General features: G+C 43.0%; 1 long non-coding RNA gene across 1 annotated transcript; it reads left to right on the forward strand.

The window, feature by feature from the left end:
* The first annotated feature begins 105 nt into the window (after positions 1-105).
* LOC116660955 lies at positions 106-25571 on the forward strand. Its single transcript, XR_004316659.1, has 4 exons — positions 106-367; positions 17596-17773; positions 20588-20701; positions 23771-25571. It is a non-coding gene; the product is annotated as an uncharacterized LOC116660955 (long non-coding RNA).
* The last annotated feature ends 569 nt before the right edge of the window (positions 25572-26140 follow it).

Here is a 26140-nt window from a genome sequence, read left to right on the forward strand (position 1 = left end):
TTCCTCCCTCGGTCCCGCCCCCTCCTCCATTGCTGAGGTCCCTGTTGCCTGGTTACCGGGAGTCGCCGGCTTCCAGCCTCGCTCGGATTCCGCCATTCTCGCTCCTCTCAGGCGCGGAGGAGCGTCCTGAGCCCGGGAAGAGGTGGAGCAGGAGAGGCAAGGCCACCCCTTGCCGCTGCTAGTCATCATTACACGCTAAAGACTCGCGGCCGAAGCCGATTCCAGTCACCAAAGTTCAAACACGTACCGTTCAAAGGAACAGAAAGGTGCCAACGCTAAAAAGTTCGGAGGAAAGACACCTCCAAATGACATGGCCAGTTCCATATGAATAAAAGCTCGAAATACTTTTTGGCCCCAAAGCTGGAAGGTGAGTACTTCAAATGAAAAAACAACTCCAAACAAAACTCCAGTCCCTCTCCCGAATTCATGCCCCTCACCCAACAAAATGTACAGAACCGACCTCCAGAAACAACTCCAGACTGGATAAGTAAATAAATAACTGGATTAACATGTGTGACTGGAACGGGCTAGTCAGTAAGCATAGAGGACAGGCTCCCTTTGATCTCAAGATACTGAGGGGACTCGATATAAAAATGTTAGTCTTTTTGTCTGAGGTGAGGGGATTGTGGACCACTTTTGTTTTCTTATATTTTGCTGGTCTGTATTTCCCAACAATGAGTATGCATTACATCCATAAAGCTTTTTTTGTTTTGTTTTTTGTTTTTTAACATGTTGAGAAGAACGATAATACTGGGAGGAGATGAGGCTGGCCTGGAATCTGATTTGCAAGTAGCTGCTCCTTGCAACTTATTACATCACTGTCGCCTGTTTTAGGAACAGAGTAGAGGGAGAGTGGGGAAATATACAATGAGAGTTATGGCTTTACCCTGGTCCCTCCCTGCCTGGGGAGCCAGAAGAAGGGAGTCAGATGTGGCATGTGATGTGACAGTCCCCTACTCTTTGCTTTCTCCTAACACGTGTTGGGTAGATCTCTAGGTACCACTTTTTCCATATAACTTTGGGCAGGTTACTTCTCTCCTAGTCCAGCTGTATGTATATATATTTATACCATCTATTTCTCTGAAGGCCTGGACTAGAAAAGCCATACCCTGGGCTTTATTCAACTGCCATGGTAAGAGCCATGCTGCTAAGGGGCTTTTGCATTACAAACATGACACCACCACCTCCCTGAGCTAAAAGGTGTGAACAAGACTGGACCAACTTCTCATAAAACTCTGTGTGCACCTACTGTTCAGTTTACTTGGAATGCATAGTTCTTCTGTGTGACATTGTAGTGTATATACTTATGAGGGCATCTGTTGTGTGCCTCCCGCGCGGATGGTAAGCTCGCTGAGAGGCAAGGCTTTGATTTCCTCACCACTATACTCCTGGTGCCTGGACCAGTGCCTGTCTCAAAGGAAGTACTCAGTTTATAATTGTTTGTTGAAGAATGAATGAATGATAATAGCTAATATTCATTAGACAGTCACTATGGGCCAGACCCTGTTGTAAGTGCTTTACATTCTAAGTGAATACTCAGCTGTTGCCGTAAGCCCAGGCTTCCACTGTCGGCCCCATTTCACAGATGTATTAAGCAGCTTGCCCATGTCCTCACTTGGTGTGAGGGGCAGAGCAGAATCTCACCAAGACAGTGTGATTCTATAGCCGAGCTCTTAGAGTCACTGCGCCAGTGGCTAGTGCAGTGGCTGGACCAGCAGGAGCCCCTGAGAACTTGTTAGAGACGCTGATTATTCTTCCCCCCCACCTCCAAACCCACTGAATCTGAAACTGAAGGTGGCCCCAGCCCTCTGTGTTGTAACAAGCCCTCCAGGGGATTCTCATGCGCTCAAGTTTGGTAACCACCACCCTACACTCTCCTGCTTCTCAGCCCTTGAGCTTCCAGGACTTCACTTTCTAAGAGAAAGAATGCACCCCGTGCATATTCTGGAAAAACAGAGTTGTCCTAGTAAGTGTCATTCACATGTTTATGGCTTTGCTTGTGTCTGTATTTGACATTAATTGAAGATATAGTCCTTTGGGCAGCTTAATATCTCTTTGGACCTCAGTATTGGCATTTGTAAAATGGGCAAGGGTCAGGAGCTGGACTAGAGAGAGGGATGATATTAAAAGCAACAGAGAATTTTTTTTATTGAAATATAGTTAATTCCAATGCATCTATACATTGTACAGCACAATGTCCCAGTCATGCGTATACATACTTATATTCATTTTCATATGCTTTTTCATTAAAGGTTGTTATAAGAGATTGAATATAGTTCCTTGTGCTAGACAGAAGAAATTTGGTTTTTTTTTAATGTATTTTTATATTCAGTGGCTAACATTTGCAAATCTCAAACTCTCAAATTTATCCCTTCCTGCCTCTTTTCCCCCAGTAACCATAAGATTGTTTACTATGTCTGCAAGTCTGTTTCTGTTTTGTAAATGTGTTCATTAGTGCCCTCGTTTTAAAATTTGTTTAGATTCCACATATGAGTGATATCATATGGTATTTTTCTTTCTCTTGTTGACTTACTTGACATTCTGTAGGTCCATCTGTGTTGTTGCGAATGGCATTATTTTATTATTTTTTATGGCTCAGTAGTATTCCATTGTATGAATATACCACAGCTTCTTTATCCAGTCATCTGTTGATGGACATTTAGGTTGCTTCCATGTCTTGGCTATTGTAAATAGTGCTGCTGTGAACATTGGGGTGCATGTATCTTTTTGAATTAGAGTTCCCTTTGGATATATACTCAGCAGTGGAATTGCTGGATCATATGGTAAGTCTATTTAGTCTTTTGAGAAATCTCCATACTGTTTTCCATAATGGCTGCACCAAACTACATTCCTACCTGCAGGTGGGTTCCCTTTTCTCTACACCCTCTCCAGCATTTATTGTTCATTGACTTTTTAATGATGGCCATTCTGACTGGTTGGAGAATTGCTTGTTTAGATCTTCTGCCCATTTTTGGATTGGGTTTTTGTTTTTTTGTTTTAAGTTGTATGAACTGTTTATATATTCTGGAAATTAAACCTTTGTCAGTCGCATCATTTACAAATATTTTCTCCCATTCTGTAGGTTGTCGTTTTGTTTTGCTTATGGTTTCCTTTGCTGTGCAAGAGCTTATAAGTTTAGTCAGAAGAAAGGAAATAATAAAAATCAGGGAGGAAATAAATAAAATAGAGATTTTAAAAAAAGCTTATAAGTTTAATTAGGTCCCATTTGTTAATTTTTGCTTTTATTTCTATTGCCTGGGTGGACTGCCCCTAGGAGAACATTGCTAAGATTTATGTCAAAGAATGTTTTGCCTATGTTTTCTTCTAGGAAGTTTATCATGTCTTGTCTTATATTTAAGTTTTTAAGCCATTTTGAGTTTACTTTTGTGCTTGGTGTGAAGGACTGTTCTAACTTCATTTTACATGCTGCTATCCAGTTTTCCCAACACGACTTGCAGAAGAGACTGTCTTTTCTCAATGATATATTCTTGCCTTCTTTGTCAAAGATTAATTGATTGTAGATCTGTGGGTTTATTTCTGGGCTCTCTATTCTATTCCATTAATCCATTTGTCTGTTTTTATGCCACCATACCATGCTATTTTGATTACTGTAGCTCTGTAGTGTTGTCTGAAGTCTGGGAGGGTTAGTCCTCCAGCTTTGTTCTTTTTCTTCTGTATTGCTTTGGCAATTCAAAAGCACCAGAGATTTTTTAAAATTTCACTGTCAGAAGTCCAATCACGCCAATTAAATTTGGCCTGGGGGTGTGACCCAGTATTGGTGTTTTAAAAAGCTGGTCAGTTGATTCTAGTATTCAACCAAAGTTGAACTACTGCCCTAGGCTAAGCCAACCACAGTGACCCTAGTCTCCCGATTGCCTTAAATTAAGGGTGAACATGTGACCTAGTCCTGCCCAATGAGATATGAAAGGAAATGGTCAGAGAGGAGGTGCCTCTGGGAAACTTTTCTCATTACTTTGCCAATCTTTGCACTAGGTAATCTTTAGCTTTTCTCCCAGTGACAAAATTCTATCACTTGAAAGAGAGTTCCAAGAAGACCTGAGTTCCAAGCTCACATGTCTTACAAGTTGCCTGAAGTTAATATAAAGGAAGAGGATTGGGTGGACTCTGTGCCCTGCCTCAATTGGGCAGTTTGTAGATGAGAGATTTAAGCAGAAAAGGATTGCAGCAGTGAAATACTGGATAGCTCACAATTGGTAAGAAAGAATGCTGGAGAACTCGGCTTGGAAAGTGGAACAAAGACAGGCCGTGGGAAGTGGAACAAAGATAGGCCGTGGAAAGTGGAACAAAGACAGGCCGTGGAACCGAAACCAGGGTCAAAATTACTCCACAGAACCAAGCCAGTAAGGAAACGGTTTCTACTGCCGACCTTTGGATGCTACTGTCCCTAGAAACTGAATTAAAAAAATTTTTTTTTAATTTATATTTTTGGGAGGGAGGTAATTAGGCTTATTTATTATTTATTTCAATGGAGGTACTGGGGATTGAACCCAGAACCTCGTGCATGCTAGGCATGCCCTCTACCACTGAGCTATCCCCTCCTCCTAGAAACTGGACTTTGCTCTCACCATTTCTACTGTCAGAAAGAATATACTTGCTCTCTCCTGTACTGGAGTCTTCCTAAAGCTACTGCCCCATGAAAAGGCAGGGGAAACATGCCTAACTGGCCAGGCCTGGGTCGCATGCTCATGAGGACGGGGTCTATAGCTTGAGTAGTGAGAAATGACATCTGCCTCCCACCAAGGCTTGTGAACTGGGGACATCCCTGAATACAGGAGAGAGGTTCAGATGCTGGCAGCCAAAAGGGTCACAGGTGTCCATGACACCAGTGCTCAGCCGTGAGGGACAGCAGCCAAATGTTGCCAGATCTGATTTTTTGAGAGAAAATTAGAAATTTGGATTTTTATGTGAAATTCTTGTATGTTAAACATTGACAATTAAAACAAACAAACAAACAAACAAAACAATATCTGCTAGCCAACCAAAAACACTGTAGGAGCATTTTGTGACTTTTGATTTCTTAAGGACAGGTGATCAGGCAAAAGATCTAGTAATTCCTTCTTCCCCTCTGCCTAGATTTTAGACCTTCTGGAGGATTAAGACAAATCAAGCTAGTATCTCCGTGCAAAATGTGACATTGATGAGCACAGGAACAAACTTTTCTTATGTAATCAGAACCAGATTTGGAAATGCTTTAATAAAACATCAGGTCCTGGAGATGGCAGGATTGGAGGTTGCAAACAAAATTAACAACAAAAGGCATTTGCTCTTAAAATTGGATTAGAGAAAGGGAACCCTGAAGTTTATTATTTTCAGCTTTGGAGCACACTTGGCTTTGGACACAGCACTTACTGCCTTAGTTTATTTTTAAGACTTGTTCTTATGAGAGAATGGGATACGAGGCTATCTTTGGAAGAGGCTGGCAGAAGAAAATCAAACTGGGTCTTTCTCCTGAACACGTTTATACTGGTGAGATCATATTTAAATGAAGAGCAAGGACTTGAAGGAGGGAAAAATCTCCAAGGGCAATTGGAAGAGTGTATGTAAGGGGAAGGGCTATCTTTGATGACCACGGCAAGATCACTGACTGATAAGGAATTTAAGTCCTCAGATCTTTTGGGGTCCTTGTCCCCTACAACTCATTTCTCTTGCCAGACTTCCAAAACTGCCCCCACAGCAGAACTTAGGGAAATTCATTCAGCACCCCCTAAACATTTGTTGATTGGATAACTAAAGTAATGGATATTTATAGATTCCTGAATTTGATTCTTTAAGTTTGAGACTGAAAGGGTAACTCATATGAATTTGCTCCATGACACTTGTGCTCAAAACTTCCTGTACATTAAATATAGCTAGCTCAAGGTCCTCCACTGCTCCTTCCACAAGCCAGGGTCGTTTGGAAATTCAATCTACTGGGGGTTGAGAGCTGGGTTCCTTTCCTTCCCTAGGGTCATTCAAGAAGTCTAAGAGGTTGTGGGGAAATAGGCCAGAAAATTGGGGAAGAGCTGTTAGTCTCAGTTCTTTTAGTCTTTAGTCTTCAGTGTTAGTCTGTTGAAACAGATGCTCTGTACAGACTGGAATGATCCCTTTGAAGATGGACAGCTCTGTTGATAATAGTATCCTTTCCCTCAGGGTACAACTCAGCCACCCAGAACTTTTGTCATTGCTCCAGTGCCACCGAGTATGATGTTTTGACTTCCCTGTGTCCCTCCTTTGAAGTCCTTCCGCCTACTTCTCCTTAACCTCTACTGCTCAAAGTGAGTTCCCAGGACCCATAGTATTGGCACTGCTGGGATCCTGTTAGAAATGTGGAGTCCCCAGACCTCCTGAATCATCATTCCATTTTCACAAGTTCTCCAGGCAATGTGTGTGTGCATTTCCGTTGACAAGCCCTGGATAGCATCTCTCCTACCAGTCTGCCCCCCATCCCTGTTCTGCACACCTAGTGTGGATCTTCAGGGATCTGGGTCACCCCTTCCCCACATAACACTCCCGCCTCTTTCCCTCTGAGGCCCTGGCATTTTGATAATTCATCTCCAAGTCGCAGAGCGTCTAGGCATCCAGGCTCCTCTGAGCAAGGCCCAGCACCCCAGGACTCGAAGACTTAATTGCTTGGGAAAAAAAATTCCCCTTAGTCTTTTGTAATGAGTCTACAGCAGAAAATAAGTACAGTTAATTCTCAATCATATTATTCTGTCACCCTAATAATAGGCCCTCCAGGCTGGTAAAATTTTAAAAATATTTCTTCTTCTGGAATCTTTCCTGAGTGTCCTTACTTGGAGTCCAGCGTAATGGCCTTGGGCTAGAATCTCCAGGGCCATCATGATTTAAAAGGAGAAAAGGATGTTAATAAGGAGGTGATGGAAGTGTAGTTGCATTGTTCTGGCTGTGTTTGCCATCGGGCCAGCCGTGGACCACACTGCCTTTGGGTCTGTGAGACTGGAAATGCAGAGGCATAAAAGCAGCTGGGTGTGTGTCTGCTGTACAAACTGTGTACAGAACCAGGGGACTGTTTACCACCCACTCCCATCATAGTAGGGACCCTGGGGGATGTAAGGAAATGAGGAATAGACCTTAATATTGGCAAAAGACCACGGATTTGATTCGAGGATGAACAGTAATGGGAAAGTGCAAATTACCATCTATTTACGTTGTAGGGCAGAGTTACATAATACTTTATTATACAGGGGATGCTACACGGAGAACTATTTATAGACAATTCACCCCGTCCCCCCAGTCCCCCTAAACTCACTCTTTCAAAGCATTTGGCCCAAGTTCAATGGTGATGTGATTTTTAAAAATCTATATTGTAACTCAGTGCAATGCAGAAAAGTAAATCAAGAGAGTAGTTCTGAAAAATGAAAGAGCCAAGGCTGCCCCAAATCAGTCTGGAGGAGAATTTTTAAACTTGAAGATATTTTAAAGTGTTTCAAAGATATAGATGGTCAACATGTATTTTAAAAAATTCTCTCGACTTAAAGAGAAAGTGTTTTTGAAAGGGGAGGCACCTTAGAACTAAATCTTGTTTTAAATTGAAGAGACTTGGTAAATGTACAGGAAATTAAAATATGTGGCATGCCCATTAATATGAGGATTAGACAATTGTGTCTTGAAAAAGTCTTGAAATTTAAAGTTCATTTAAAGTATAGATTTTTAAAAATTTTAACAAAAGCAAATTGCTTTCTTTAAGGGGATATCTAATTAAAGTTTCCTGAGTCTCATGGGAATAAATTATTTTGTATCCTCTGCTTTAATTTTTTTCCCACAATTTAAGGGGTATTGGATAAAAAGAACATATTTAATATGTCATATTTTGGCAGGTGTCAACCAGAATTGGCTTGTTAAATGTGGGTTATCTTCAACTTGTGCCAATTAATTAATTAAAAATGTTTTCTTAATATGAAATTCAAATAAGTTCTTGGTTTTGCTACAACTTCTGATTTTCTTCTGTTGCTCAGGTGATTTGAAATTATAATTGAGAATAAGTTTTGCCAAATTAACACATAAAAGGGCATCAGTGGAAATGTTTTTCATTGCATAATTCCAAATGCCGTGGAAGTGGTTGGCGTATTTGGATAGTCACGAAACTTAATTCCATACGTACACATTTCAAGATTATCCATCTGCTTACCACCAGGGAGGGTTTCAATGGTAAGATCTTGGTGTACCCAATTGTGCAGAACTTGATGTGATAAAATTTGCAAAATCCAAATCATGTTATTTCTTTAAAAGCAATTAGTGGGATTAGAAAGTTATTCCAAGCCTGCAATATGGTATTATCAGAACAAGAAAACAAGATAATTTATTCACGTCTCCCCGTACTCCTAAGTGTCCACCAGGGAGGAGACACACACACAGAGGTAATGAACTAAAGGTAATCCCCCAGACCCTACGGACGAGGTGAATTTGGCCTAAGCTTTAATGTTAATCAAGTGAGATTACGCCTTCTCACTTGAAATTGTAAGTGCTGAGTAATAACAGTGACATTCAAACACGGCACAAAGTATATTTATTAGGAAAACTCCTGGACATCTTTCATCTAAGTGTTATAAACTATCCTAATACCAGTTATAAAATTAGCCTAAACTGTAGTTAGTAAACTTCCCCACTGATTTGTAGCAATTTTATAAACCGAATGGGTGCTATTTATTTATTTGGGTAAAGCATCTTCAGGTGGACTGCCTGCAAAGACAGCCGCCAGTACTTCCTCCCCACCCCTCTGGCTGCAAGCCTCTTCTCCCAAGAGGTGGAGTCTATTTCCTCCCTCCTTGAAGGCTGGCCTTTGACTTGCTTTGATCAGTAGAAAGTGGTGGAATGTGGTGGAAATATTGTTCTGAGATATTGTTCTGAGACTTCTAAGCTGAGGCCTGGAAGTTTCCCCTTTAACCAGAGCGGAACACCATCTCTGTCATGTCAAGAAGTCCAGGCTATCCTGCTGGAGAAAGAAGCCAAGGGAGGGGACTCCAGGAACCCAGCTGATGGCTCAAAAGCCCCAGACACATGAGGGAGTCCGGCCGACCCCACGAGGAAAGAGGCCCAGCTGTGCAGTCCCCGGTCCTTCAGGCCTTTCCAGCTGAAGTGCCAGCCCTGTGAGTGAGGCCATCTTGGTCCTCCAGCCCCACACAAAGCCACCCCAGCCGACACCACGTGGGATACAGATGAACTGTCTGAGTCCTGCTAGATGGTGCTCCTGCCCCGCAGAATCAGGAACAAAAAAAAAGATTGTTATTTTAAGCCATTACGTTTAGGTGTGGCCTGTTATGCAGCATAGGTAACTGTACAGTGAGCATTCTCTAAATCCTCAAAATTGGGATTTACCAACTCTTAAAACCGTTTTGGAGGTTGAGAACAAAAGCCAGATAGAATATTCACTAACCAAAGCTGACGTAACTATGAGAATTTTTAAAAAGTCCTTTTGAAAAAGCTTTGTGACTGTGCTTATAAACTGTTTCAGTTCCTAATGTTTCTGTCATGGAGAGGGATTTATTTGTAAGTTAGCTAATATGTAACCTTGACCATAGCAATGACAGAAGTAGTCACTTCAATACTGATCTGATTCTTACTTGATGTTAGAATCAGAAATGAGAAATTCCTGGTAAGCTATGAGTAAGGGTCAACAGCATTATAAACTGGACCCTCTGCTACCGCATTCCAGGCTGTAAGTACCTGTGGAAAGAGCACAATATACTTACATATCGGTACCTTAGCGTCACCAAGTTTGCCAGCCTTTTGGCAGTGGTGTGTATGGAAACACTGCCAGCAGTTTTGTCGACCTCAAGATTTTTTTTTTATCTGTAAGACTGGGATAGATTTGTATTAAGAGAAGAGCATTTACATTAGCAGGTGACATACAGATCAAATGCTAACTGTATTTGGTGCTTGTTCACTAGGAAATTACAAAAAAAGATAGTTAGGAAAGGAGCTGAAAAAGGACCAGGAATAAGAGCCAAATACTAAGGGGGAAAAAAGGATAGTTTATATGTGAGAAATTATTAGCATAAGGCATTTTGTTCTGTGACGTAACTGGTTGTAAATGTGAGAGAACAGCAGAGAAGTGGTAAATACACAGAAAATAAGAGGAGAACAAAGTGACAAAAAAAAAAAATAGACTCACGCACACAGTGAGGGGAAGATCTAAAAACTAGTCCACTGGGTTTCCATTTTTGGCAATATTCTGGACTAGATAATCTAAAAACTTGTCCACGTTTGACAGTCATCTAGAAATACTGGATAAAATATAACAAACACCCTTTTAAAAGCAGAAAACAGGGATAATTCTCTGGAGTCAGAAAAAGAGGGTGTGAAATCCAGGGTCGTAAGGATGCACGTAGCAGGGAGGGGCTTGAGTTGGAAACATCTCAAAAGACAGAGGACAAAGCTTTGGGAGAATTGGAACTATGGCCTCCACACAAACAAGGATTGTCAAAGAGCTCCATCCTTATGGAAAGGTGTGAGGGGATCTAGAAAAATCTGCCCGGTCAGCATAGGGCGATAACTAAGATGTTTTTCTGTCTTTTTCTGGGCCCTGGGTGGGCAAGAAATGTCCCTTCTGAATTTGGCACAATAAGACTGTACTCACATAGATTTGGTGTTCTAATTTATACTATGAGGAGTCCCCAAGCCAAGAAATCAGCTAAACACAAGCTCTGGAAGGACAAATCTTCAGTCTAGATGCACAGGACTTCCACAAATAAAGATGTGCTGATTTGAAATTACAAAACACACAAGGAAACAATCCACCATGAGCAAGAGACAAGAAAAACAACAGACAATAAGATCAGCTCCCAATTGCCTCAGATAATTGTATTTTTAAAGACTCAGTTAAAATAAACTGGATTACAGTGATTAAAGCTGTAAATAAATTAATAAAAACCACAAGAAAAGAACGACTCTTAAAATAGATAAGGTACTTCTGAAAAAGAAAGTAGGATGCCTGTATTTTGGTAAGAGATCTTTCTCTTTTTCACCACTGTCAGTGGAACCAAACATTCAACATGAGACTGTGCCTACGCATTGGTGTGTTAACTAGAAGCAGTAAAATTTCCCCATGAGTCATTCATCATCACACATTCAGCAAACATTTATTGACCCCTGCAGTGGGCCACCATCTGTGCGCTGTGCCCTGGGGGTACAGCAAGGAAAGGAGACAGACCCTCCAGTGGGTGAGAGAGTATGGCCAGTAAAACAGACACTGAGGATTCATTACTAGCATGATGCATGTCCTCAGGGTGAAGGAAAGTAAAGGGAGATCCAGGCTGGGAGGAGCCAAGGAGGACCCTAAGGAAGCAATGTTTCAACAGAGACTAAAGAAGGAATAGAATTTACCTTGGTCTTGAGGGAGTAGAGGAAGCTGTTCTGGTAGAAAAGAGAGCACATGGGAAGGTCTGGATTCCAGACAGCCTGGTGCATTTGAGAGTCTGCAAGAAGACCACTAAAGCAGAATGGAGAAAGCCAGTGGGGCCATGAAATGTGTGTGCAGACCATCAAGGTTGATTCTGGACTAGGGGCCAGATTCTGAAAATTTTGTACACTAGGCCAGCAGTTGGGATTTGGATTTATCCTGCAGGGCATTGGGGGAATTTGGGGGAGGAGAGCTCATCAAACTTATGCTTTGGAAAAATCATTCTGGGGACCAGGTGCCAGGTGGTTTGGTAAAAGGTAGACCCATCATTCCTCAAGGTCATCATAACCAGGACTTGAGCTGCAAAATGAAGTTCCTATCCTGCAAGTCTTGCGGGGAAAACACTTGAAACAATTTTGATGAGCATCAGTAGGGGAATGAAACGGTTAAGAGGAAGTAAGCGTGGAAATACATCCACTGCGCATTCCTAAATGGAAAAACAAGCACAGGAATAAGACGTCGAACACACTCCCATTAAAAAAAAAAAAGGAAACAGAAGCTAAAATTGCCCGTGTAAGGTGTGTGTGCGCGTGCGTGCATAGTAAAAGTATGTATTAATATGAAAAATACTCTGAAAGAGCTACCAGCCTCCCCTTCTGGTTCTGCTGGTTTCTGTTGTGGATAGTTAGGGGAGAACAAAGATACTTCCTTTTTGCAAATTAACTGCCAATTGTCTACAGAGATGAAAAGAGAGAAAAACTTAAAAGTTACTCCAAGGTCATAGTCATAACCCGCTCACTGGCAAGTGAGGCTCTGGAAGTAAACCACATGCTCTGTTCGTCTTTGAAGTTCTTCAGTGCACGCCATGTAAATGGCCAATAAAACTGGATGCTAGAAGGAGAACATGGGAATTAGGGATGCCCTGAAGGTGCTGAGGAAACCGTCAAGAGATGCCTTTTTGGGGAGTTAAATTCAACAAATATTTACTGAGCCTGAGCTGGCGTGTAGGGTGGGAGAGGTGGTTGTATTTCACAGCCTAAGGACCTAAATGAGCAGCAAGCAAAGGAGGATTAGAGAGACATGGTCAAGGGCGCCAGCTTCGGAGTCAGGCAGACCAGGGTTTGAATGAGGACCCTTCCACTTAGCCGCTGTTTGCCCAAAGGCAAATAGCTTAACGTTTTGGGGCCTTAAGTTCCTCATCTGCAAAATAAGGATTATAAAAATAGTGCCTACTTCAGAGAACTGTTGCGAGAAATAAATGAGATATTCATGTCAGGCACTTAGCACAGTACTTGGGACATAATATGCTCTCCATACATAAGGTGTTATTTTAGACAAAGGTAGGGGTCAAGTTCAGTGTATCTGGTTGGTGCCAATCTTACCAGCTACTCTAGAATATCTGTCTCTTGGGTAGGCAGAATAATGGCCCCCTAAAGATGTCCACTTCTTAATCCCCGGACCCTGTGAATATGTTACCTCACATGGCAAAAGAGACGTCGCAGACGTGATTAACTTAAGGATGCTGAGATGTGGAGATTATCCTAGATTATCCCAGTGGACCCAGTGTAATCACAGAAGTCCTTATAAGTGAAAGAGGGAGGCAGAAGGGTCCGAGAAAGACGTGACAATGGAAGCAGAGGTTGGAATGAATGATGTGATTGCTGGCTGGGGGCCACAAGCCAAGAATTGTGGGAAGTCTTCAGAAAGCAGAAAAGGCAAAGAAAGGTATAAATTGAGCTAAGGAATAGAAACCTCAGGAGATATAAAAGTGGTCTTCTCTCCTCAGACAAAGAGAAAAGAGGGCAGAAAAATTCATCCTTTGGCGGGCTCACTATCTATTCATACACATGGACGTTTTATTATATGAAATGAGGTGAGCAGGGCAGAGTAGGTACCCAAAAAGTGTGTTTCAAGGAGGACTGGGAGGCTTAATCCCACCTTTTGGCCTTGGACAATACTAATTAACCAAAGGAGAGATTGTGGAGAACTTAATTTCTGTGTAAAATGAAGAGAAGAGAGATCTTACTTTTACAGAGAAAAAAGAGTACAGAACAGTGTTTCCCCAACCTAGTTTGGCAGAACTCGAGGTGTCCACAATTTAAGTCCTATTTGTGAAATTTTTAGAATACCCTCTTAATGAAATTTAATTCAAGATATTTGCATTTTGTTTAATAAACCATTGTGGAATCTCCAATTAAAAATAGCACACTGGGAGACACATTTAATTCCTCTTCCTCTAAAAACCTAGCTAAAAGACATTAAAGGAATGAAAACACTAACTCACAAGGGCAAAGAGAATGGGAGGTGAGACAACAGTGAATGAGAGCTCTCAACAAATTTGGGGAGACAAAACGTTGTTGGAGGGACTTCCAGTTAAACATGGCAGACGAATTTCCCTACCTTTGCCTTTGCTTTTTCCGGAAACATCAATAAAACTACATTAAGGAATAAAGTAGGTTTGTGTTAGACAAAGACATGTTACACCTGAGGGGAGAGCCGTCACCAGCTTTCCAATCTAGGATCTTTAACCAGCCAAACTATCCTTGAACAGTGACATTAGAACAAAGATATTTTCTGGCATGTAGAGACTTTAAAAATTTACCTCTCATTTACCCTCTTTTTGAGTAAGCTTTTGGGAATGTGTTCCAACAAAAGGAGAGAAGAAAATGAGAAAGAGAAATGTAAGAGTCCGGGCAGGGAAGAGGAGATTTAAAATGGGCAAGAGGTAAAGGGAATTCCAAGGACAGTGGCAAAGAGATGATTCAAAATGACAACTGTTCAGCAGCCTCAGAGAGCAACTTGTCCAGCCTGGAACAAGAAAAACACAGATTCTGAGAGGTCTCCAGAAAAAAACATAAAACTGAATCTTTGAATGTAGAGAACATTTTGTTGGTAGGCCCATGGCAGAGATGTCAGAGCACTTGAAGAAGTACTTAGAAACAATACTTAGGAAACCGGAGACATAAAAAACCGAGTCAATTATTAACTCTAGGAAAAGTAAAGGGCTGTGTAAGAAAGGAGGCATAGTCCTAGTGCATCCACTTGGTTTAGGAGGAAACAATATTTATGTGGTCGTGACACAAACATAAACATTTTCCACTCCCAAATTGCTGTGCAATGATGCCGGGGAGATAGGAGGTTTAGAAGGGTGTGGTGTTAGTGTGGGAGAAATGAGCCAATAAACATTCTAAAATTGGTAAATCAAAAAACTTCTGTGTAAGCTTCTTACTTAGAAGGATGGTGGTAAGTACCAGGGGAAAAGACCAAAGGGCTGAGGGTGGTTTGCCTCTAAGGAATAGGACATGAAAGGTGAGATGGAGAGGGTAGGATGGTGGGGTCTTTTAAATTAAGTGCTTCTCAATTATATTATTTTGAGTAAATCATTTAATACTTTGAAGAAGGCCTATGTACTATAATATATTTGACAACAGTAATAAGTAAGTAAATGACATTTTGAAATCGAAAAAATTAGTTAAAACTTGCTTTGGTGCACTTTTGGGAACAGTTAGAATCTTCTTACAAAATTGAAGACCTGGCAAAGTGTCCTCAGCATGGCAGTCAGGCACTTGGAGTCTGACAATCGCTTTTTGGCCTCAGCTCTGCCATGTGCTGTGTGACCTTGGATAGATCACTTAACTTCTCTGAGACTTGCTTCTTCTTGCCTATAGAATGAGGATATCAGTAATACCTAAGTCATGGGAATTATTTGAGAATTAAGTGAGATGATGATAAGAACAACTGAGGAAATGTGCTAGCCACTTTATACATATTATCTCATGAATCTTCATGACCTGTACAATTTGTGAAAGGCATGCATATCACAATGTCTAATTGTTTAATTATTAATTGTTTAATAACTTTTAGCAGTTTTCTGTTAGTTAATATTTCTATGGGAATGAAGATCAGTAGGAGATACAGAATGAAAAAAAGATAAACTCAGTAACATTCTGCTTATTTTGAGACCAGATTTGCAGTATCCTCTGTCTTCCTGTTACATGTAGTCTTGAACATGAAGTAAAAAGAAAAATGTCCTCAGGGCATCAAAGTTCTATTAAAAAATGACACCTTTTTTGCCTTAGCACTGCATTCTCTTTTTTTAAATTGAGGTAAATATACTTAACATAAATTTTACCATTTTTACTGTAAGTGCACACTTCAGTGGCATTGAGTGTGTTCACACTGTTGTGCTAGAGAGTCTGTAGCACCTCTTCCTAACCCTTGCTGACTTTCTTTTTTAAAGACAAAGATGCTGCTGCAGATTTAGATTTTCAGCAGGTAGCAGTGTTGAGGTGGAATTTAGTAACATTATTTTTAAAAATTATATTTACTTTTACCATTATCATCTAATTACGGCAGGATACCTATTTTTTATTCACTCAAATGAAATAAATTTCCCTTTTAAAATAAATTTACTTTTGTAAAAACAGTGAGTCACTTGAGAGAAATTTAGAAGCATACGCTGTGTCAGACTGTAGAATAATTGGGCAAAAATTGTGCATAAAGATAATACTCAAATGACGTTTTCAAAACACTACTGGATCCGTGAGAGTAGTATCTGTGCTCCACAAGTGTTGTTATTTGTTAACTCTGTTCATACTTTTCTAGCTTTAGGGTACATCCCGGCCCCGTGGGATGCTTGTGAAGATGCAGATCCCCAGGCCTTTAACCCCAGGGAGCCTCAGTAAGTCCCAGGTGGGATCTGGGACTCTGCAGTTTTTGATGAGCATCCCAGGTGGTTCTGATGTAACTGGTCAGCATAGGGCACCCACAGAAATTCTAGGCTGGATCTTCCCGTTTCAACCCAGGGCAGAGTTAATGGCTTGGTGACAGTGCTGCATGTCTGGAAACCCGCCTTGCCACAGAAGTGCTCTTGCCTTTGTGCTCCTCTCGTGTTTCCAGGGGCAGCAGAACTTGCAGCTGATGTTCAGGCCATGTTCTAAGCGCTTTACACTTGTTGAGTCATTTAATCCTCAGCGCCACCAGGAGGCAGATCCTATTATTACTCTTATATTACAGGTGAGGAAGCCCAGAAACAGAGGTGAAATCCCATGTAAGATCCCAGGGCCAGGAGGTGGCAGAGCTGGGATTCAGCCTGGCCACCTGGCTCAGAGCCGCTGTTTTACCTGGGGTCGTCTGCTTCCTCTCCTGCACTCTGGCTCTACTGTGAAGATGAAGGATCATCACCCCCTTTAATTCTACAGCTTCTTATCATCCTATCAGGAAATCACACTCTTTATTCATAATCAGAAATAATTTGATATTTGGATTTAATAAATAAATGAATCCATGACTAGGTGAATGTGCCAGGATTGAGGATGACTAACTTTCTAGCTCAGTGGAAACTGGGGAATAGGTCTGTCCTTAAAAACTAAGAGCCATAAACAATGGAATACTACTCAGTCATGAAAAGAATAAAATCTTGCCATTTGCAGCAACATGGATGGGCCTAGTGATTGTCATACTAAGTGAAGTAAGCCAGAAAGAGAAAGAAAAATACCATATGATATCACTTATATGTGGAACCTTAAAAAAAAAAAAGGATAAAAAAATGAACTTATTTACAAAACAGAGACAGACTCACAGACATAGAAAAAAAAACTTACAGTTACCAAGGGGGAGAAGGGGTGGGAGGGATAAATTGGAAGTTCGGGATTTGTGGATACTAACTACTATATATACAATAGATAAACAACAGGGTCTTACTACATAGCACAGGGAACTATATTCAACACCTTGTAATAGCTTATAATGAAAAAGAATATGAAAAGGAATATATATGCATATAACTGAATCACTATGCTGTATACTAGAAATTAACACAACATTGTAAATCGACTATATGTCAACTAAAAAAACCCCAAAACTAAAAGCCAACATTTGCACTGCCCATGATGAAAAAAAAGTGTTCTCTGTTTGCCAAGAAAACTAAACTGGTACTGATTTATCTGATTCTGTGCACAAAATGCACAAGACGGGAAAACCTATGATCTGTCCTGCTCAACATTTCTAATTTTCTCCCCTATTTCTTCAAAGAAAAAGAAAGTCCAAAAATCGCTGCAGAGACTTGAAGGATCTTCAGTTCCATTTTTCAGACTTGGGTACAAAACGAGGCTCAGTTAACTCTGGGTCTGTCCCCATCAGAAGGCGATCACATTTTGGGTGACTGGAGGCTCATCAAGGATGACGTGGGCAATCTTGTTCACTCACCACATGCATTTCTTTTTTTCTCCCCCAAGTCACAGATGGGCGCTGGAAGCAGAGCCAACTGGGGGCTCGCAGAGAGGCAGACAGCAGTGGTGGGTGTGACAAGGAGGCGTCAGTCTGCCTTTGCCCACCAGACGGCTGACCCCCCGTGGGAGCTGGAGGCAGCCGTGGGCTCCACCTCCGCCCCAGGCACCGCCACCTGCGGCAGAGGTGGGTACCAGGGTAGGCAGCATGCCTCCAATATGTGCAGGCTGCGGAACAGGTTTTGTTTTTCCTGCCAGCAGCTGCTTTTTTGTGCCGTTGAATTGCTCTGGTGGAAGAGAGCTTCCAAGCCCGGGCACGTGGAAAACGCATGGCCAGGATGTCAGTAATCGCGTCACAGTTGCACTTTGCAAGGGAGTGACCACTTCGGACAATGCACATGACAAACCATTCTGACTCCAGCCCGGGGAAACAGCGTGCGTCCCGGATCAGCTGGCTTCCTGAGACCAAGCACGCTGTAGACTGGAGCCCTCCACACCAAGGAAACAAATATGGGGTTAACTTTTAGATTTTACGAGGTGCTTCAGATGTTGTTTTGATAATGAAGCAGTAGACCCCCCCTCCAAAAAAAGAGAAAAAATATATGTATATGATTTACTCGTCTATTTCTTGTATCTGTCAAGGTGACTGTGGAGCAGCTGAAGATGGCATGCGTCTGTAGGGGTAGATACTGAGAACAACAAAAGACACGTTAGTAAAAACTAGAAAGATCTTCAACTTGTGTGTAGTCTAATCTGTGACATCTGAGGACAAAAAAGGACAATTCTCTACAAGGAAGCTGTAGAGTGGTAGTTCTCAACTTTGGCTGCATATTAGAATTACCTGGGGAGCTTTTTAAAAAAAATCCCAATGCCAGGGTTGCACCCCAGACCAAAGAAATCAGAATCTCTGGGCGGGGGTCGGGGTAGGAGCCAGGCCTCAATAATTTAAAAAGTTTCCCAGGTGATTCCCGTGTGCAGCTAAGGTTCTGAATCACTGCTTTAAGGGGAAGTTTCCTTACCTTTTCAAAAGTCATATAGCATTTTGGGGGAAATGGTAATGCACTGACAACTTACAAAGGGATGAAAATGGAAGTCACCCTCTAATTTGCCTGATCGCCATACTTTATTATCTGCTTCTCTTTTAATTGCTTTGTGCAAGGGTTGGAAATTCTATGCTTTCATGCCTGTAGGGGCCAGGCATGGACAGCGGATGGGGGAAGGACTCCAGCTGAAGTTTGGGGGAAAGGGGACTGGAGGGGACTGGGAAGCCTCAGCCCCAGAGCAGAGTAGCCACTCTGCCCTCCTCCTGATGTTGGCACCAGGGGCAGCTGCAGCTTAAGTGGGGCCAGGGTTTGGGATTTTTCCAAACAAATTGGTCATCAGAATTTTTCATGAGAAACATTCCCTTTTAGAAGTGTTTGCCACAAATTCAGATTCTTTTAAAACTCCCTAAAGCCAAATGATACTCATCTGCAGGCCAGATGTGGCCCCCTGGGCTGTCTTTTAGTTCACTTAGTTTAAGTACCTTTTGGGGATGCTTCTACTTTTTTATTGCAGTAAAATACACTTCACCTAAAATTTACCATTTTAATCACTTTAGAGCATATAATTCAGCGGCATTAAGTACGTTCATGGTGTTGCACAGCCGTCACCTCTGTCTAGTTCTAGAATTTTTTCATGACCCCCCAAACTGAAAGCCCATACCTGTTAAGCCCTCACTCTCCATTCTCCCCTCCCCTGGGGAGAGATGGGGGTTGCCCCTGGCAACCACTAATCTTTTTATCTCTCTGGACTTGCCTATTCTGGATATGCCATATGAGTGGAATCACACAACTGTGACCTCTTGTCAGCGAAACAGTGTCAGGTTCGCCCAGGTTGTAGCATGGTCAGTGCTTCACTCCCTATGATGGCCATACAACTCCCTCGTATGGAAGCGCCACTCGTTAGATGGTGGCTGGTTGGGTTGTTTCCACCTTTTAGTTGTGGTGACTAGTGCTGCTGTGAACATTTGTGTGCATGTTTTGTTTTGATGCTGGGATGGTTCTTACATAACAGCACACACTCCCTTATCCCACCTCTGAGCACATGATGGGTGTTCATGAATTGGGAGCCTAACTATAGAGTGACCGAGTTGTCCCAGTTTGCTTCGGACTGTCACGGTTTTAGCACTGAAGGCCCCGCATCCCAGGAACCCTCTCAGACCCCAGGAAACCAGGGTGGTTGGTCACCATATAGAGGTGGATTAAGCTAATCAGCAGGGAAGGGCTGACAGCACCACGTATCACTCACCAGCATCAGCCTTCTCCAGGCAAGGTCGAATGGTTTTAGTATTTCAATTGTGACTTTAACAACCACAGTGACAAGTGTTCCTCGCAGTTGTCTGTAGTCACCCACGACTTCAGGGCTGTGCTGTGGCACAAGCCAGTGCCTCTGTGTGTGGGAGGATTCCCGTTCCTCCTTTAGTCTCGGTGTCAGAATCACCTCCCCAACAGAGCCTCCCCAGAGCCCCTCCCTTCCCCTTGCGCGGGTCTGAAGGACCCCTCTCCTTTATTCCCAGAGTGTATCACAATTACAGGATCTGTTTGCCTGGGTCTCCCCCATTAGACCAGGACTTCCTTGAGGAGGGTGGACTATTGCTGATGCTCTTGTCTGACTGACATCTGCCCTCTCTTCTTCTGATAACAGCATCCCCTTTTCCCTTGAGGGGACCAGCCCTCCCCTAATCTCATACCTCATGGTTTGGGTAGAGTTGATGCCACTTCCCAGGCTCCAGGGTAGCCCCCATCCCAGGCCTGGCTCTCTGCACATTCCATCCCCTTGGCCAGTGTGACTGACTCAGGAGTAGGTGACCTAAACCAGGCTAGAGCACAATCAAGCCTGCAACTTACCTTAGTTGGAACTAAGTTGGAATGAGCTAGAACTTTGTTGGAACTAAGCAGAAAGGGATTCTATTTCTCACAGAGTTGATAAGCTTTCCTTGCCCATCTTTGTCACATCCTAGGGAAGAGCCACCTAAAAATGAAGCCAACACAGAAGAAGGCAGAGCTGAGAGATGGGGAGAGAAAAGGATGGCACTGGGCCAGAGTGAGATTCCATCCTCCAACTTCCTCATTATGTGAGTCACTTTTTTTTGTCTAAACGGGTTTGTGTTGGGTTTTTGTCCCTTGCAACTAAAAGAAAACTGAAGAATACACTGTCTTTTATTCATGTTTAAATCCCATGCAGGTAGCATTGTCCCAGTACATTGCAGACACTCAAGAAATGAATGTCAGTACTTTCCTAAATATACTATTGCCATTTTTTTTTTTCAGTACTGAAATAATATTGATGCAAGGAGAGGCAGGAGGGGAGGATGTGGAAAAGTTAGAGCCCTTACACATTGCTGATGGGAGTATAAAATGGTGCAACCACTATGGAGAACAGTGACAGCTTCTCAAAAATTTAAACATAGAATTAGCATATGTGGTGACTCCACTCCTGGCTATATACCCAAAGAATAGAAAACAGGTATTCGAACAAAAACTTGTACACAGATGTTCATAGCAGCACTATTCACAATAGCCAAAAGGTGGGAAAAAACCCAGATATCACCAACAAATGAATGTATCAATGAAAAGTAGTATATCCACACAATGGAATACTATGCAGCCGTCAAAATGATGAAGTCCTGACACGTGTTACAACGTGATGAACCTTGAAAGGATCCTGAAAAGGGAAAGAAGCCAGACATAAAAGGCCACATATTGTATGATTCCACTTATGTGGAATATCCAGAATAGGTAAATCCATAGAAACAGACAGCAGATCCGTGGTTGCTGGAGGCTGGAGAAGAGGGGACTGGGGAGTGACCGCTAAGTGTGTATGGGATTTCCTTTTGGGGTGATGAAAACATACAGAATAGTGGTGATGGTTGCACAGTATTGTGAATGTACTCAGCGTCACGAGTGGTAAAGTTTATGTATATTTCACACTAATAAAAACAAAGCAAAAGAATCGGGAGCTTGATCAGGGCCGCCTCGGATGGATGCTATCCTTTACATACGATTTCCTTCACAGGGTGCCCAGATTGTTGGGGGGCAAGTCTGAAATCCTGACCGGGCTTTGCCCCACAAGTTGTGGGTACCCTTGCAGAGCAGGTGCCTTTTTCTGATTCACACAAAGACACCATTTGGGCTAATGCAGAACCTCAGAGACAAGATGGTGTAAAAAGTAATAAGCGAGCGTGGTTGACGGTGCCACTGCAGTTTTTAATACTCCTTGGCTGTGCGTCTCTCAGTATCTGGAGAGCGCCACACTATGCATCCTTTTCCATCCTGAGGGTGCTGTGTCTGAGAATCCACAGTGCATCGTTGAGTGCTTAATTTGTAAGGCCAGCATAAATCACTAGACTAAATTGTCCATTACCATGAGCTCAAATTATCTCGCCATCAGGAGAGTGATCTGGTTGTTTTGCTCACACTGGAAAATTAAGAGACAAAGAGGCAAAAGGCCAAAAGGAGAAGAATTCTAGAACAAGTCCAGTTTTCTGATGTTGGAGACAATTCACAAGGTTAAAGACAAGAACTTTCTGCCTTCACTCATCAGAGGTATTTTTTTTTTTTTAAAAGCCATTTGTGTTTTGGGGATCAGTGAGCTAGAACAGAGCAATAATAATCCTCTCCCAGCTACGGAAGATTTGCTTGTGAACCGGGAGCTGGTGTTCTGAGATTTCCAACCCCCTTGAAGAAGTCAGTAGGAAAAAGGGAAAAAAAAGAAAAAAAGCCATGCCCTGGGAAAACTGTCTGTTGAGCCCCTTTAAGGACATGGCAGTGGTTGGTTTTTTTTTTTTTTTTTTTTTGGTCCCGGGGTCATCGACCACCCCTCTACCTTTGAATCTGCCATTTCCCAATTTGTGTCCCTATTCAAACGCGACTTAGAAAATACTGGGGGCAGCTCATCACTAATACAACAGGGTGTGGAATGAGACTTTTCCTGTTGACCCAGCACCACAGCTAAAGCATCGAAGGTGAGGGCAGTGGGTAACGACTCTACCTCCTTCTGTTCAGAGGTGGCTAGACTGGTCCTCTGACCATCAGTAACCATCAGCCTCCAGCTGATATAAGACAAGGTAAAGATTTTATCCAGAGAAGGTTTCTCTGACAGGTCTTTTTAGGGGTTTTCTTCTCCCCTCCCAACCCCCAAGCCAAGAGGGGAGAGTTCAAAGAAGAATCACTCAGGAGACTGGAAACACCAAGAGGGAGTGGCTGGCATCTCGCTGTGGGCTGAAGGCTGCCCGGAGTGAGGAGAGAGGCAAAGGTGCATCCTGTCTCCCCTGGGCCAGAGCGTATATGCTTAGACTTGAGTCATTCTGAAAAACTCACTGGAGAGGGCAGCCTGCCAGACAAAGGGCCCTCCAGAAAGAATGTAGGGTACTTCCCAGGGCATGAATGGAAAAGGGGTGTGTGAGAGGTCACCCAGCACATGTTCTGAGTCCCCATGTGCTCCCCACGGAGGTCTCAGAAGATCCCCCAGTGCACCCCATGTCAAAGAGGCAGCCCGAAGAGTCCCACCAGGACACCCGGGCAGGGGGATGGATCTGACACTCAGGCGAGAACTGCCCCTGTTCCATCTGAGGATCCCTTTCGCACTGGCTCCTCTGGTCCTGTACTCCAGCAAGGGGAGCTGGAGAGGCGGAGGGAAAGGATGCACCAGCTCCGGTCTCCACTGCAGATTCCTGAGCCATCTGTAGGTCAGACCAGGAGGGGCGGGGGAGAAGTGTTAAACTGCATGTGAGAATGAAGTTTTGGTTGGACTAGACTGGACCTCTGATATCTGAATTTGGGACTGTTCTTCTAGTTGAAACTAGAAGCTGTGGGATCTAATGAGTTACGGCGAAGCTTACACAGGTGCATTGACTGCCATGCACACTATCACATAGAGTCTTCCTCTGTTGCTCAGTTCCCAGTAGAAATCTCATGTGATGTGCTCCATGACAGAGCCTAGATCACATGAAGCCTGGTTGAAAGAAAGGTTCTGGGAAAGTGCTTTGGTTTCTCTTATGGGGAGGTAGGACTCATAATATGGGGCATTTTCCAAACATAGGAAGGGTAATAATCAAAGGAGTTTGGGTGGATGCAAAGCATAACAAGTATCCACTAAAGCAATCAATTGGGAGAAAACTGAATGTACTGTGTGCTGCTTACAGCCCTGCCATTTGATGACCTCTGGCTGCTTTCATTATTTAAACTTCCATCTCCTCTGAAAACAACTAGAAAAGCCAGATCAAACCATCACCATCACCATCATCATCACCGTTTGCTTAAAAGCATTCACACTGCTGCTGAAGCCACGAGGACAAAAGGGGCCAAGATTCTGGAGAGAGAGGAACTGTACTGAGGTGAACTAACATTCTGCAGCCACTTTTTTCCTGGGAGCATTTGCAAATTTGGGCACATGGAATCTAGACTTTTCCTAGGCAGGGAGCTTCTTCTGCAGGACAGAGAAACCACAGAACTTTTGGCAGTCTCATAGGGTTGGAGAAACGATACTGGGGATTTAAAAGGTTAATATCCCAGGGAGAAGGTGTGGAGGACAGAAAAGTGAGCTCAATAGATGGCAGTTTACCCCCTTAATACATTTGGCAAATTCTGAAACAGTGCAGGTCAAGAGGGTAAGAAGCTAAGCAAAAAGTTCCTGAAAAGCAGAGCAGAGTTTTCAGCAGTCTTGCCATGTTATGGGGACAAGGATTAGAGCTCAGTACCAGGGTGGAGGGGCCTTGGTGAACACCTAAACTTCTCAGTTGGAAATCCTGAAAGGCAAGGCATTAGAGGTGAGGGCTAAAGTGAAATGGTGTTTTATCAGAACTGCAGCCCAGCCTCCATCCAGCTCAGCCTCTGATTGGATTAAGGTGGTCAGTCATGCCATCTGTTTTGCAGAGAAAGGGTAAACCCTTTCCAGAGAACATCACCTGATGACTCTAGATATTTTCTTCATGCACAGACAACAGTCAACAACAATTACAAGGCCTGCCAAAGGACAGGACCAAATCACTGAAAACAAAGAAAAAAATCAATAGAAACAGACCCTGCAGGTGACCAAGGCATTGGAATTAGAAAGGGGCTTTACGATAATCAAGATTAATATGTTTAAGAAAAACAAAGCAGATGACAGAGAAGACAGATGAAAAGAGAATTTTTTCCCCTCAGGCCTCGCCTCCTTTCCTCCCCCATACCTCAGTGTGTCCTGTGTCCCTTGCTGCAGACTCAGCTCCCCACCCACCACCTCCGCCTGCAGAGACCTGAGGGTGAGAGGTGCTCCAAGCCCGGGCTTGTTCCAGAGGCCAGAGTGGGTGTACAGCTCTGAAAAGAGAATTTTACCAGAGGATTGGAGTCCATAAACTTCATAGTTCAAAAGAGATTGAGAGCATAGAGAACTCACTTGAGCACCTCATCAACCCAGAGAGATTTTGAAAATGCTGATTCAGCTCTCTATGAGACATAAAACCCCATGGCCCACAGTCTAAGAAAAGTTTCCCATCACCAGTTGTCATTCTATTTCTTAAATGGCTTCCTTTAAGGAACACATATTGTACCGTAAGTTCTGAGTCTGCTCTGGCCCATCAGCCCAGTCACTGGAATGGAGCTCTGTTTACCTAGAGAAAAAGGTGCCTTTTTGTTAATTATCCTAAATACATCCTTTGGGCAATGTGTGTTGGGAGTCCTATTAGTTAAGATGGTCAGGGAGATGAAATCTCTGTGAGATGACATTTGAATTGGCACTAAGTGACAAGGAACCAACTAGGAGAGGATGAGGGGCAAATGTGATCTAGGCAGAGGGGACATAGATTTCAAAGAACTTTGAGGCAGACTGTGGCTGGCTGTTTAACCAGGGGTTAGCAAACTTTTCTGTGAAGGGACAGAGGGTAAATATTTTAGATGTTTTAAATCCTACAATGTCTGTTGCAACTAAATTCTGCTGTTATAAGGCAAAGGTACACACACACAATAAATAAATGGGTGGCAGTGTTCCAATAAAACTTTATTTGTGGGCACTGAAATTAGAATTTCTTTTAATTTTCACATCACAAAATATTCTTTTGATTTTTTTTTACCCAACCATTTAAAAACGCAAAATCCAATCTTAACTCTGGGACCACAGTTTGCTGATACAAGATAAGTTAGGCAGCCTGGGATCAGATCATGCAGGACATACAGGACACGGTAACAATCAGATTAAGGCAAAGCCCCTTTCATTCTCCAAATGGGAAGCCACCCGTTAGGGTAATTGCAGGCCAGGGATCAGTTCTGGGAGGCAGCTTCGTACAGCTCACGGGAGATCCTTGGGTTTGTTTTATCCCCCTGCTCCCCCCCACCCCGTATCGAGAGGACAAACAAAAAGAGAGGCGCGCGCGAGCACACACACAAACACACACACACAAATCCAGCCAGAAAGCCAGAGAGAGGACGTGCCCGAGTTCACGGTGACGTTTCTCTAGCACGCACCACGGGGTTTAAAGTTGGGCGCACACCTGCTCCCAGCTCGAGCGCACCTGCTGAGCTGCGCTCCGGCCTCGTCT

This window comes from Camelus ferus, chromosome 32, assembly GCF_009834535.1.
Source record: "Camelus ferus isolate YT-003-E chromosome 32, BCGSAC_Cfer_1.0, whole genome shotgun sequence".
NCBI lineage: Eukaryota > Metazoa > Chordata > Mammalia > Artiodactyla > Camelidae > Camelus > Camelus ferus.